The sequence below is a fragment of the Canis lupus genome, chromosome 9 (genome assembly GCF_048164855.1).
Source record: "Canis lupus baileyi chromosome 9, mCanLup2.hap1, whole genome shotgun sequence".
Classification (NCBI taxonomy): domain Eukaryota; kingdom Metazoa; phylum Chordata; class Mammalia; order Carnivora; family Canidae; genus Canis; species Canis lupus.
Genome location: NC_132846.1, coordinates 31192019 through 31205074, shown reverse-complemented (window position 1 = coordinate 31205074; position 13056 = coordinate 31192019). Strand labels below are relative to the sequence as shown.

Below are 13056 nucleotides of genomic sequence, written 5' to 3'. Positions count from 1 at the left end.
ACACACACACACACACACACACAGCTTTTGCACAATAAGGAAACCATCAACAAAGGAAAAAGACAACCTACTGAATAGGAGAAGATACTTGCAAATGATATACCCAATAGGAGTTAATGTCAAAAATATATAAAGAATTTATACAAATCAACACCAAAAAAAATCTGATTCAAAAATGGACAGAGGGCAGCTCCTGTGGCACAGCAGTTTAGCGCCGCCTGCAGCCTGGGGTGTGACCCTGGAGACCCAGAATTGAGTCCCACGTCGGGCTCCCTGCATGGAGCCTGCTTCTCCCTCTGCCTGTGTCTCTGCCTCTCTCTCCCTCTCTGTCTCTATGAATAAATAAAAAAAATAAAATATTAAAAAAAGAGATTAAAAAAAATGGACAGAGGACCTAAATAGACATTTTTCCAAAGCATGCATGCAGCTGGCCAACAGAAACATGAAGAGATACTCAACATCACTAATCATCAGGGAAATGCAGATCAAAACCATAAGATAGATGACTGTTAGAATGACCCAAATCAAGAAGAAACAAAAAGTGTTGGTGAAGACATGGAGAAAAAGGAACCTTCATGCACAGTTGGTAGGAATGTAAATTGACACAGCCACTGTGGAAAACAGTATGTAGGTTACTGGAAAAATTAAAAACAGAAATACCGTATGATCCAATAAGTCTACCATTGGAAATTCCCACTCAGGGAAAACAAAAACACGGATTTAAAAAGATATATGCACCCCTATGCTTACTGCAGCATCATTTACAATAACTAAGACATGGAAAAAACTTAACTGTCCATCAATAGACGAGTGAATAAAGAAAATGTGCTACATAAACACAATAGAATATTACACAGTCAAAAAAAGGACTAGATCGTGCCATTTGAGAGATGGATGGACCTAGAGGGTGTTATACTAAGTGAAATAAGTCAGACTGAGAAAGACAAATACCACAAAATTCCACTCATAAATGGAATTTAAAAAATAAACAAACTGGGGTGCCTGGGTGGCTCAGTTGGTTAAGCATCTACCTTCGGCTCAGGTCATGATCCCAGAGTCCTGGAATTGATACCTGCATTGGGCTCCAGGCTCAACAGGGAGCCTGCTTCTCCCTCTCCCTCAGCCTCTCCCCCAGCTCATGCTCTCTCACTCTCAAATAAGTAAATAAAATCTTAAAAAAATAAACAAAAAGCAGAATCAAACTAATTGTTTGATTATTGTCAGATCCTGCAAAGCATTTTTATTATTGTTATTAGCAACAAGCAAATAAAATCATATCAAACTCTCCAAACTCAATTCACACTCTTTTATAATGGTAAGAAGATAGACATGGGTTTGCAGGGGAAAATGATCATTTACTTTCTTATTATCTCATCAGTTACATACATAAATGTTCATAGTCAACTTTATGTTCCCATTATTTATGTGTCTGAGGCTAGAGACTAATAATAAATACCATGTGTTGGGCACTTAACACTGTCCAGGACCAGGCCTAAGTACTTTACATTCATTAATTCATTTAATCCTTATAGCAACACTAAACAGTTTTTCCAAATTCCCAATAGATACTAATCTTTAGGAAACAAAAAATCAGAAATCCCAGAAATGTTTGTGAGTTCCTGAAATCATAAATTATTCTGTATGTTAGTGATATTTACCAAGGAAAAGCTTTTAGTAGTGGTTGCTGTTTTATTTTGTTTTGTCTTAGTATTTTAGACAAACTATAAAGAACATATTTTAGACAAACTTATAAAGAATTATGCCCTATAGTGAATATTCAGAAACTGGAAAAAGCCAGCAAAAATTATTGAATAATGCTGGAAAAACCTAACATTCAGATATTCTAGCAAGATTAACAGCACTACACAGAATCATATGTCAAAACAGCTAACTTAAGGACTTACTTTGCTTCCATACGCATTCTCTCTTAAAATACATAGGATTTGTATGAAGTATAGCATATATACAAATTTATTGATACTTATTTTATTCACAAGAATGACTCATTATTAGTCACAGAGAGAGCCACAAACAAGCTCTTGTAACATGCTTCATTAGATTTCTATTGCTGTGTAACAAATCACCACAAATTTGACAGCTTAAAATAACACAAATTTATCTCATAGTTTCTGTAAGTTAGGTCCCTGGGGCTGAAATCAAAAGCCACAGTTCTCATCAAAGGGTTCAGGGTCCTCTCGAAGCTCACTGGTTGTTGAAAGAATTTATTTCCTTGTGGTTTTAGGACTGAGGTCCCCATTTTCCTGCTAGCTGTCAGCCAGGGACCACTCTTAGCTACTAGAGACCACCCACAGTTCATTGCCTGTGGCCCCAGAGGCAATTCACAACCTGGATGTTTTTCTTTCTTCCAGTCCAGCTGGAGTGCTCTCTCCGTTTTCTTCTTCTGTGACTAGCCAGAGAAAACTCTCTGCTTTTAAAACACTCCTGTGACTAGGTAAGATCCATGTGGATAATTCCCCCATCTTAAAGCCAACACATTTAAGGCCTTACTTACATCTCCGAAATCGCATCACAATAACAGTTAGATTAGTGTTTGATTGAATTACTGGGAGAAAGTGTGGATATACCAGAGATCTGGTAACTCGGGACTATATAATAATTTTCCTACTACATATGACAATAGCCACAAGCTACATATGCTGGCCACCTATGTCATTTGAATTTTCTAGGAGCCAGATTAAAAATAGAAAAGAAATCAGGCCTAATTTATGTTAGTAATATGTTTAACTCAAAATATTCAAAATATTATCATTTCAGTATGTCATCAATAAGAATTATAGAGATATTTCACATTATTTTCCCCCACTAAGTCTTTAAATTGTATTTTACATTTATAGCAATTCTGAGTGCAGACTAGTCTCAGTTCAAGTAATCAATAGACACATGCTATATTGGGCTGAGCAGAATTCAATTATGGCTGTTTTTCTCCTACACGGTCCTGGCACAGTTCTGGAAATGTCTATCTTGACTTTCATTCTGATAGCAGTTCCTGCTCTTGCTTTCAATGCGACATCAGTGATTATCTTAAAGCCTATAATATTTCTTTGTTTATTATTAAGTTTTAATTCTCATAAGAGAATTATAATAGTTTGTGCTATTTTCCCAATTTCTCAACTGATTTCTCACAGGTTCTAAGATTCAAGAAAGCATACATTCCCTGGGAAATTCTGGGAAGGAATTGCCACACAGAAATACTACTATAAGATATACACTACAGAAAGTAAAATTGAGGCTCAAAGCAGTTAAATTATTGTTCCAAATCACACAACTAGTGCGACTTTCTGATCAACCACTTGGCTACAATACAATATTGTCAATTCTTGTGTGACCAGAAGGACAAGGAAGCCATCCTTCCCCTTCACTCCCCATTCTCACTATGTTAGAGATTAATTCTTGTCTAATACCTTAATCAGAGGCACACCTGGGAGAAGTATATTCATACTTTAGTAAGCTCCCTGAACATGCAAAGGAACATCCAGAGCTAAATTTGCAGGGGAGGGCTGGAGATTGCAGAATTGCTGTGTAAGAACATAGAGGTAAACCCATACAATTAATAGTCAGGAGGTTTTCTGACAAACATGCCAAGACAATTCAATATGGAAAGCATAGTTTTCCCAACAAATGGTGCTGGGACAACTGAATATCCACATGCAAAAGAATAGTTAGACCCTTATCTCACACTATATATAGAAGTTAACTGAAAATGGATCAAAGACTTAAATAAGAGAGCTAAAACTATAAAATTCTTAGAAGAAAATGTAGGTGTAAACCTTCATAAGCTTAGATTAGGGAATGGTTTCTTAGGAATAATACCAAAAGCAAAGCAACCAAAGGAAAACTAAACATATTGGGCTTTAACAAAATTTTAAACTTTTGGGCTTCAAAGGACACTATCAAAAAAGGGAAATAACAACCAATAAAACAGAAGAAAATATTTGTAAATTATATTTCTGATAAAGGTCTAGCAGAAGTACTATTACAACTTGACAATAAAAAGACAATACATTTTTTTAAGTGGGCAAAAGATTCAAATAGACATTCTTCAAAGAAGACATAGAAAAGCCACTAAGCACCTGAAAATGTACTCTACATCACTAATCATTAGGGAAATGGAAATCAAAACCATAATGAGATACCACTTCACATGTACTAGGATGACTGCAATAGTAAAAATAATGTGTAGAAAAAGAATGTGTGACAATAATGTGGAAAAGTTGAAACTCTCATCCCTTGTCAGTGGGAATGTAAAATGGTACAGCCACTTTGAAAAATAGTTTAGCAACTTCTCAAAAAGTTAAACATAGACTTGCCATTTAACACAGCAATTCCACTTCTAGGGATATACCCAAAAGAATTGAAAATATATGTTCATACAAAAATTTTTGCACAAATATTCATAGGGGCATTATCCACAATAGTTAAGCATTGAAAACAAACCTAATACTCATCAGCTGGTGAAGGGTACACAGGCCTATCCATACAATGGAATATTATTCCATCATAAAAAAGAAAGAAGTACCGAAGCATACAACAGCATGGATGATGCTTGAAAACATTGTGCTAAGTGGAAGAAGCTAGACCCAAAAGATTATATATATGTTACATGATTCCATTTATATGAAATGCTCGGAATAGGCAACACATAAGGACAGAAAGTAGATTAACCATTGCCAGGGCGGGGAATGGAGACAGAGGAATGAGAATTGCTAAAGAGTATGGGTCTTCATCTGGGGTTATGAAAATCTTTTAAAATTAGGCAGTGATGATTGTTGCACGACTTTGTGAATATACTTTCTATCTTACCAAAACCTCAGTGAAGTCTCATAAATACATAAAGATTTCGTATAAATGTTTGTTTGCTTGGGTCTTCCTCTGTGTATGTAAGAGTGTGAAATCAAGTAAAAGTTCTGAGTTCTAAGTGTAGGTCAACACATCATGGAATAGGAATATAATGTGACAGGTGATCCATCTATAATCAGAGCTAATATGGGAGCAGCTGCAGTGTGGAGCCAGAGGTGGGCATGGGAATGTGAGCCCTTAGAAATTTGCAAAAATTTGCAGAAAACTTTAGGAACATGCTTGACTTCCTATGACCACGGAATGGAATTTTTAAATAATACCATGTAAATCTTTTTTTTTTTTTTTTTATTTATGATAGTTACAGAGAGAGAGAGAGAGGCAGAGACACAGGCAGAGGGAGAAGCAGGCTCCATGCACCGGGAGCCCGATGTGGGATTCGATCCCGGGTCTCCAGGATCGCGCCCTGGGCCAAAGGCAGGCGCCAAACCGCTGCGCCACCCAGGGATCCCAATACCATGTAAATCTTAAGGGCAAGAGTGACTCCAACATGTGAGTGGTCAGTACAACTTGGTCCAAAGAAGATCATTATTGCTTCTTTTACATGAGAGTTAGACCAGGCCTGCTCTCATGAGGACTGTTATGTATTTCAAATCTCTAACCTTAGTTTCTCGGTTTCATAAAAGTGAGAAGTTTAGTGTAGATCCTTTTTCATGCCAAAATTCTTATACCCTGGAGGATTAAAAACAAGCAGCTCAAGTTTTCAATCCAAAGCTTTCTGGGTTGAAAGCTTTTTTCACTGATAATTTACCCTCAAATCAATAAAACCTCAAATAAGTCAGGAAAATCACAAGGATGGCAGTAAGTATTTGCTAACAGCACTATAAAACAAAGCTCTTTTCAGCTGAACATATAGAGCAGGAGGGACATCTTCCAGACCTACAATTCTTAAAAATTTAAGGTCCAAGTCAATATTGTGTATTTAGAAATGGTTTTAAATTCAGAGTAATCTAATTCGTAAAATGCAGAAGGGTGATTTCCTACATAAGGGGTTTTCTTTTCTGCTTTGGCAACTCTCCTCTGTCTCCACAATGATAATCTCCCCAATGGCCTTTTCCCCGTAACACTTTCCTATGAACCAAGTCCAAGATAAATCAATATGAAGTCTTTACTACTGTCTCATTATACTTAAAAACCATGACAAATGTGTACAGTGGTCAATGAGGTTCTCGGATCAGAAAGGTCTTCTCCCATCTAGAATGTAAAGTCTGTGAGGGCAGGAGATATGTCTTATTCCAACACTTGGCATAATGCCTGACGCAAATCAATTGTTTTGTAACCATTCAAATAAATGAATAGTTGAAATACTAACTCTACCACCATGATATAGTTCAGTGAACGTCTGTTTCTCTGTTTCCCCATCTGCAGAATGGAGATGATTTTGTTTCTCTCAGAGAACTTTCTTCTTTTTTTTTTTTTTTTTTTTTATTTATGATAGTCACAGAGAGAGAGAGAGAGAGGCAGAGACACAGGCAGAGGGAGAAGCAGGCTCCATGCACCGGGAGCCTGATGTGGGATTCGATCCCGGGTCTCCAGGATCGCGCCCTGGGCCAAAGGCAGGCGCCAAACCGCTGCGCCACCCAGGGATCCCTCTCTCAGAGAACTTTCAAAAGTGTGGTGTATGCAATGAGCTTAGCATAAGGGCTGGCACATAGCACTCGCTCAATCCATGGTCCCTCTTGTTATTTTTATATCTGTCTTTGAAACATTTCTTGATACACATTGTGAAAGTCTTTTAAAAAGTGAGTCGCTTGTCACACAAATCTGACTACTAGAGCATCACAAGGATAAAGTAATTTCAGTTCAAATTAAAGGCCAACCCAAATAATCCGGACAGAATACTTTTCACGAGGGAGCCTCTATTTGCATGAGAAATCTAAGACTGGAGGAATAAAAATGATGTTTCCTATTCTGATCTCACATAGACCCTAAGAAAGCACTTCAAGAAGAAAAAGAGTATTGCCATCTGTTTTCACCTCCTACTACTGCCATGGCTCCTAGAGGATCCACCAGACCCTATTCCCATCTTTATGACTACTTTAGAAACTTCAGTGAAAATCAGGAGTAGTGACACGAAATCTATGAATGGAGAAATCTCACTGCCATAATTCATACCCCAGAATGTCTGATTGTTCAGTTTTGCAGATTAGCATGTGAACAAACCAATTTAAAGAAATGAGGACATGCCACATGAAACACATTCCTCTTATTTATCTTGACAAGGCATGATTCTATTTTGATGATTTATGTTAATGTTTTATTGTATAGTGGTTATGCCCTGAAGTACATTTTATAAGACAAATGAAGTTTTAGTAATCCCAGACATCTTCTCCAGTATTCTCTTATTATGTCTTTGCTGAGAACTCATGCGGGGGAGACCACCAACCACTGTGTGAGTAAGGAAGTTTGTGAACTAATGAAATGAAAAAAATCAGTCAAATTCTACAGTAGTGAGGGTCCACATGCAGTTCCAATGGGATTCTGTTTTCACACAAAAATGGTTTATTGGCCTTCATCATAATAAGAGATGAGCAAACTCTGCTGTATTTAGGTTTCATCAAACATCAAACCATTTTTTTTTCAAATGTTTTGGGTTTGCCAAAATCCAAAACACGTTTTGCCCTCAGCATTTTTCCCTTCATTTTCAAACCCCTGTGTATTTTAAGGAAATTTAATCCTTATGTTTCTGACTCATTTACACTTAACACGTGAACATGTTGTTTCATAAGACTTATTTGACGTCTATGAAGCCTTGTAAGTCTTCTAAAGCCCTTTTTCCTTAGTGGCAGGAAGCTGTGTGTTGCAAAGACATGTGAACTTGAATCCCCAATGAGTGGGGGATTGGTTTGGAACTCAAGATTTGTTAAGATACAGTGTTAAATTGAGTTAAACTTGGTAAAATCCATTTTCTCTACTATAATTACTATCCTATACTTCGGCTCATGGCTTTTAACAATGAAATTGCTGAGGCCACAAACCTCATTCTTGACATTCCTGTGATATATACCACAAGCTGGATTTCCATAAAGTAGGAAGGAGCTGAGGTCATTGTCTATCTGTGGCCAGTGGAGTACGGTTTAAATTCTAGACTTTCTAGCTCCCTCTAGTCACAAACCTCCATGGAAGCCGTTGCGTCTTGGCTGTTCAAACTAAAAGGTTCCTCTGCAGTCATTGTCTTTGTCCTTTTGACCTTCTCCGGTCTCACAAAGGTCTGTGTGGGGTGTGACAAAGCTCATGCATTTTGGAATTCTACTAGACTTGGATTCAAATTCCAGTACAATCACTTCCTGAAAGGCATGTAGGATGGGAGGTGAGTGCTGTCTGGACAAAAACTCTTTCTTACCCTAGAAATTCAGAAAATGAAACCAGAATAGTTAGTGATCAATGTATAAAGTCTAAATCCAGATAGTTGACTGTATTGGGGAGTGAAGAAATGGAGAGACTTCTGTTCCTTCCCTATTCTTATGTTCGTCCCTCTCAAGTACCCTTCATCCTTAAGCAGCTACTTCCACTACAGCAGGACCCCAGATGGGTCTAGAAGCCTGGTATAGGTCGGGCACTCAGAGCCATTTCCAGGTTCCTCCTGGAGCAAATATAAACCATGAGTTTCCTGATGTTTCCTCCTGAGGCCAGAAGTGTTGTGGAGTGATTAGTGGGAAAGCACAAGGATTTTAGAGTTAATCAAATCTGGACCTGTATCTTGCCTCTACCACTTCTTAGTTGCTTAATTCTTGGGAAGTTAACTGTATCACTGAGCTCTATTTTCTAATTGCAAATGGAGATTTAAATATATACTTATAAAGTGATGGCACAAATTAAATGAGGTCAAGTATGGTAAGTGCTTGGTGAGCACATATTAGAAGCACCATGAATAGCAGTTGTATTCCTCGCTATTACTGTTGCTCTTGTTCTTGTTTTTAAACCAGCTCCTATAAGGTTTCTGATAACTGGAGTCCTTCTCTCTACTATTTACAACCCCTTTTGCCATACTACTAGTATTTGTATAGAACTGAATATCCAAGAAAAGTATTTGGCTCTATTTATTTTTTGTCACCATTGGATCTCTTCAGGGTGTCAAATTGAATAAAAGTGCCTTCCTGTCTGCCACATGAGCAAAGAATTGGGATAATCTTTTTTTAAACTAATCTCTATACTCAGTGTGGAGCTCGAACCCACAACCCTGAGATCAAGAGTTGAGTGCTCTCCACACTGAGCCAGCCAGGCATCCCTGACATTGGGATCATCTCTACCCTAACCTTTAAGCTATGATCTTCAGGACCATCTCTTCATAGGCTCAACGAAGGTTGACTTCAAATATATCTGCCTTTCCTTTAAGGGTGTCTTCCCCTTTTCTTCATTACAATAGATTCCTCCTTTCTCTTCACTCTTCTGTAAACAGACACATTTATCAATGGCCTTCTTTCTGCCTTCATGCCTCTCTATAGCATTTTCTTCTGGTATTGGTGGAGTACTTTCTCACTTCTCATCTCCTGCAAGAAATATTCTTGGTTTAAATCTTATTCTCTCTTCAAAACTCATCCCTCTATCTTCCTCCACAGATTAATAAATGACTCTACCACCTTCCAGACACTCACACCCAAAGTCTGGAGTCACTTTGGTTTCTCCTTTATCATAGTCCCCTGCATCTAATTGCTCTATTGATTCTACTTCGACAACAAATGTATTTATCCATCTTCTTCTCTCCACATGCATCACTAACACTCTGGGCTGATCCACTATTCCCTGAGGCCTGTGCCACCTGTAATGTTTTTCATGTTTTCACTCTTCATCTCCTATGGTCCATCTGCCACATGATAGAACTGTCTTCTTAAAATGAACATCTGATCATATCACCCTTTTACTGAAGACTTGCAGTGGTCTTCTAATGTTTTTAGGGTCCTACAAGGTCCACATAATCTAGCATATCCTGTTACATTCTCTCTATCTCACCATGCACCACACATACTACTCTTTCCATTTTTCAGAGGAGTTGATCTCCTTTACTCATGGAGGTCTTCCCTCTGTTAATAATGAGGCTCTCCTCTTCTCCCTTAATTGGGTTAATTCCTGTTCTTCCTTCTTGTCAAAGCTGAAAACTCACTTCTTCTGAAAAGCCTTTCCTAACTTTCCTCCTACACCTTCACAGCACCTAAACTCCTTTAGACACTTAGCACAAGCATCACTGAAAAATTTAGGGAAGACTATTTGTTTACTAGCTCCTAGTTACGTCATATACCTAAACTCCAAGAGGGACTGTATCTCTTGCTCACTGCTGAATCCCCTTTGTTAGCAGGAATGCCTCAGTCTGGTTTGCTCTTAATAAAAATGTCTTCAATTAATTAATCCAACCTACCTCTGTGCACTCCTGCCCCATGTCCCTTCCCATGTAAGTTTTGGTTTGCACAGATGAAATTTCTACTAGTCCCAAAGTCCTTTAGTGGTATAGTCAAGGTATTTGATCTGGTTAAGGATGAGATTGTAAGCTCTGTGTGGAAAAGCACCACACTTTCTATTTCTTTTGCTTTCACCACACATTTGCCGCTCCTAATACTATAAATCATATTTACTAATGTTTACTGGCTGGCTGATAACTCATGCTTTTCCTAGACAATTGTATTTATTTTCATGATTCATCCTTTCTACAATATCCCATTCTTGATTTAACTATGGCAATATATAGTAGATAGATTCATATAGATAGTTGTGTAGTTACATAAAAATATATTTATGGTTGATAGATTCCTCTATCAGCTGAGTGGTAACATGAAATCAATATTGTTAAAATTCAGTAAGTGTTTTAAAATTTTAATAATTATTAGCTTAATGTTAAGTAGCTTTAAGTAACATTATGCTTCTGATAAATCATGTTAATTCTAAGTTATGACCCAACTGGTTGGATGAAGGTCATCTACATTAGGGAAGGCAATCTCTTTTATTCAGTCTTCTGTGAATCTTATCTAGAAATATTTTTTAAGGTTTTATGTATTTATTTGAGAGTGAGAGAAAATGAGAGACAGAACATGAATGGAGGGGAAGTAGCAGAGAGAGAGGGAGCAGCAGACTCCCTGCTGAGCAGGGAGCCCAATGTAAGGCTCCATTCCAGGACACTGAGATTAAGACCCAAGGCAAAAGTAAATGGTCAACAGACTGAACCACTCAGATGCCCCTCTAGAAACATCCTCACAGACACACACAAGATTTTATTTATTTATTCATGAGACACATACACACACAGAGAGAGAGAGAGAGAGAGAGAGAGGCAGAGACATAGGTAGAGAGAGAAACAGGCTTCATGCAGGGAGCCCGATGTGGGACTGGATCCTGGGACTCCAGGATCATGCCCTGAGCTGAAGGCAGAGGCTCAACTGCTGAGCCACCCAGGTGTCCCAGGCTTTTCTAAATTCTTCTGCTTTTTTTCCTAAGAATTTTTTAAAGTTTAAAAGATTTAAGTCTTCCTTCCATCCACAAACTAGATTAAATCCCCTTACTTTTCATTCCTATAGTCCCCTATCCTTTTTTATTTATATAATTCCTCATCCTTGTAATGAGGAATGTTTAGTATCACTAATTCCCCTAGCCTGTAGTTCCATGACTGCAGAGGCTGTATATCACTTGCTTTCTGCCGTAGTCCTAGGTCACAGAACTGTGCCTGCCCCAGAAGAGGCACTTGATAAACATTTGTTGAATTGAATTATGTTCTAGTTCCTTGATTTTCTGACCATCAGGCAATTATTTTCCAGGTCTTCATCCATGTTGCACAGTATTCCAAGTATAAATGATGGCAGTACTCTTCCCATCTGTTTTCTACTGAGAAAGGGGACCATGAGTAGAATTTTTCTCAAGCTTTGGGTTTAGCAGAAATCCGTACTAACTCAAACAACCAAAACTCTCTATCTGTTGCTCATTCTTATGACATACAATAGTGGTTTCAGCAGCATACAACCCAGCCTATCATTGTCTACCCACATTACCCTCAGAGAGGAAATCCTTTTACCTAGGAAGCAGCAAAATTAGATAATTGTGGCTATAATTATTTGCCAATTCAGCTTTGCAACTCCCAATAAACTGTACTAGAAAATGAAATAGGAAAAAACAACAAAGGAAATCCTGATACAATGCTTAGATAAAACCAAACCTGGGGGTTTCCTTCCTAAAAAAAAAAATCTGCAATAATAAATATTCTATGTTTAAACTTAAAATATTATGACATATTTTTCTGCTATTTTATCATAGTTAAACCATAGCTACTTACCCATTTATACTAAGAGATAAAATCCTAGCAATGCCTTAATTTACATTAACTTTTTTTAAAAGATTTTATTTGTTTATGAGAGACACAGAGGGAGAGGCAGAGACACAGGCAGAGGGAGAAGCAGGCTCTCTTCAGGTAGCCTGATGCAGGACTCGATCCCAAGACCCCAGGATCATGACCTGAGCCAAAGCCAAATGCTCAACCGCTGAGCCACCCAGTGCCCCTACATTCATTTTTAAAAGGAAAAACTGTAACAGCGACTATCACTAAAATATTCACCTAAACTCTAAGATGTCACACATGCAAATGTAGCTATATTCATTATCTTTTCCTTCAGCATTATAATAGAGAAGAAATGAGCCAGCCTAAGTCTCAGAAGATCTACTTTTGATTCTTTGCTCCATCTCTTACTAGCAGGTAGCTTTAGCTATCAACTCATTGATGGGTAAAAATAAGATGGTAATGTCTTCCCTATCTACCACTAAAATGTTGTATAAATTAAATGAGATATCATATGTAAACACACTTTATAATTATGAGGTGCTATACATATTAAACTAATAAGAATGCCACATTGTATCAGTATTTTTTTCCAAGTTTTATTTAAATTCAAGTTAATTAACAGATAATGTAGTATTGGTTTCAGGAGCAGAATTTGGTGATTCATCACGTACATAGAACACCCAGTGCTCATCACAAGTGTCCCCGTTAATGCCCATCATTCATTTAGCCCATCCCCCCACCACTTCCTCTACAGCAACCCTCAGTCTGTTCTCTATCCTTGTTTTTTATAGCTTGTTAGTATATTTAATTTTTAAGTAAAGGTTTTCTCAAAACAAAAGAATTTCCCATTAAGATATGATTTATAAATAGTACTTTTAAATAGTTTGTTCAGTTTTCATACTTGACTTTTTTCCGGCAACTTCTTT

At 37.6% G+C, this 13056-nt stretch overlaps 1 long non-coding RNA gene across 6 annotated transcripts in view; it reads left to right on the top strand.

The window, feature by feature from the left end:
- The window catches only part of LOC140639396 (uncharacterized), a 103630-nt gene that overhangs the window by 28077 nt on the left and 62497 nt on the right, over positions 1 to 13056 (top strand). For 5 of the 6 annotated variants that reach the window (XR_012036125.1, XR_012036129.1, XR_012036126.1 and 2 more), the window contains one exon: positions 2370 to 2452. The exons of the other annotated variant lie outside the window; for it this stretch is intronic. This is a non-coding gene — a long non-coding RNA (uncharacterized lncRNA). The remainder of the gene's footprint in view (positions 1 to 2369; positions 2453 to 13056) is intronic. 6 annotated transcript variants of the gene reach the window in all.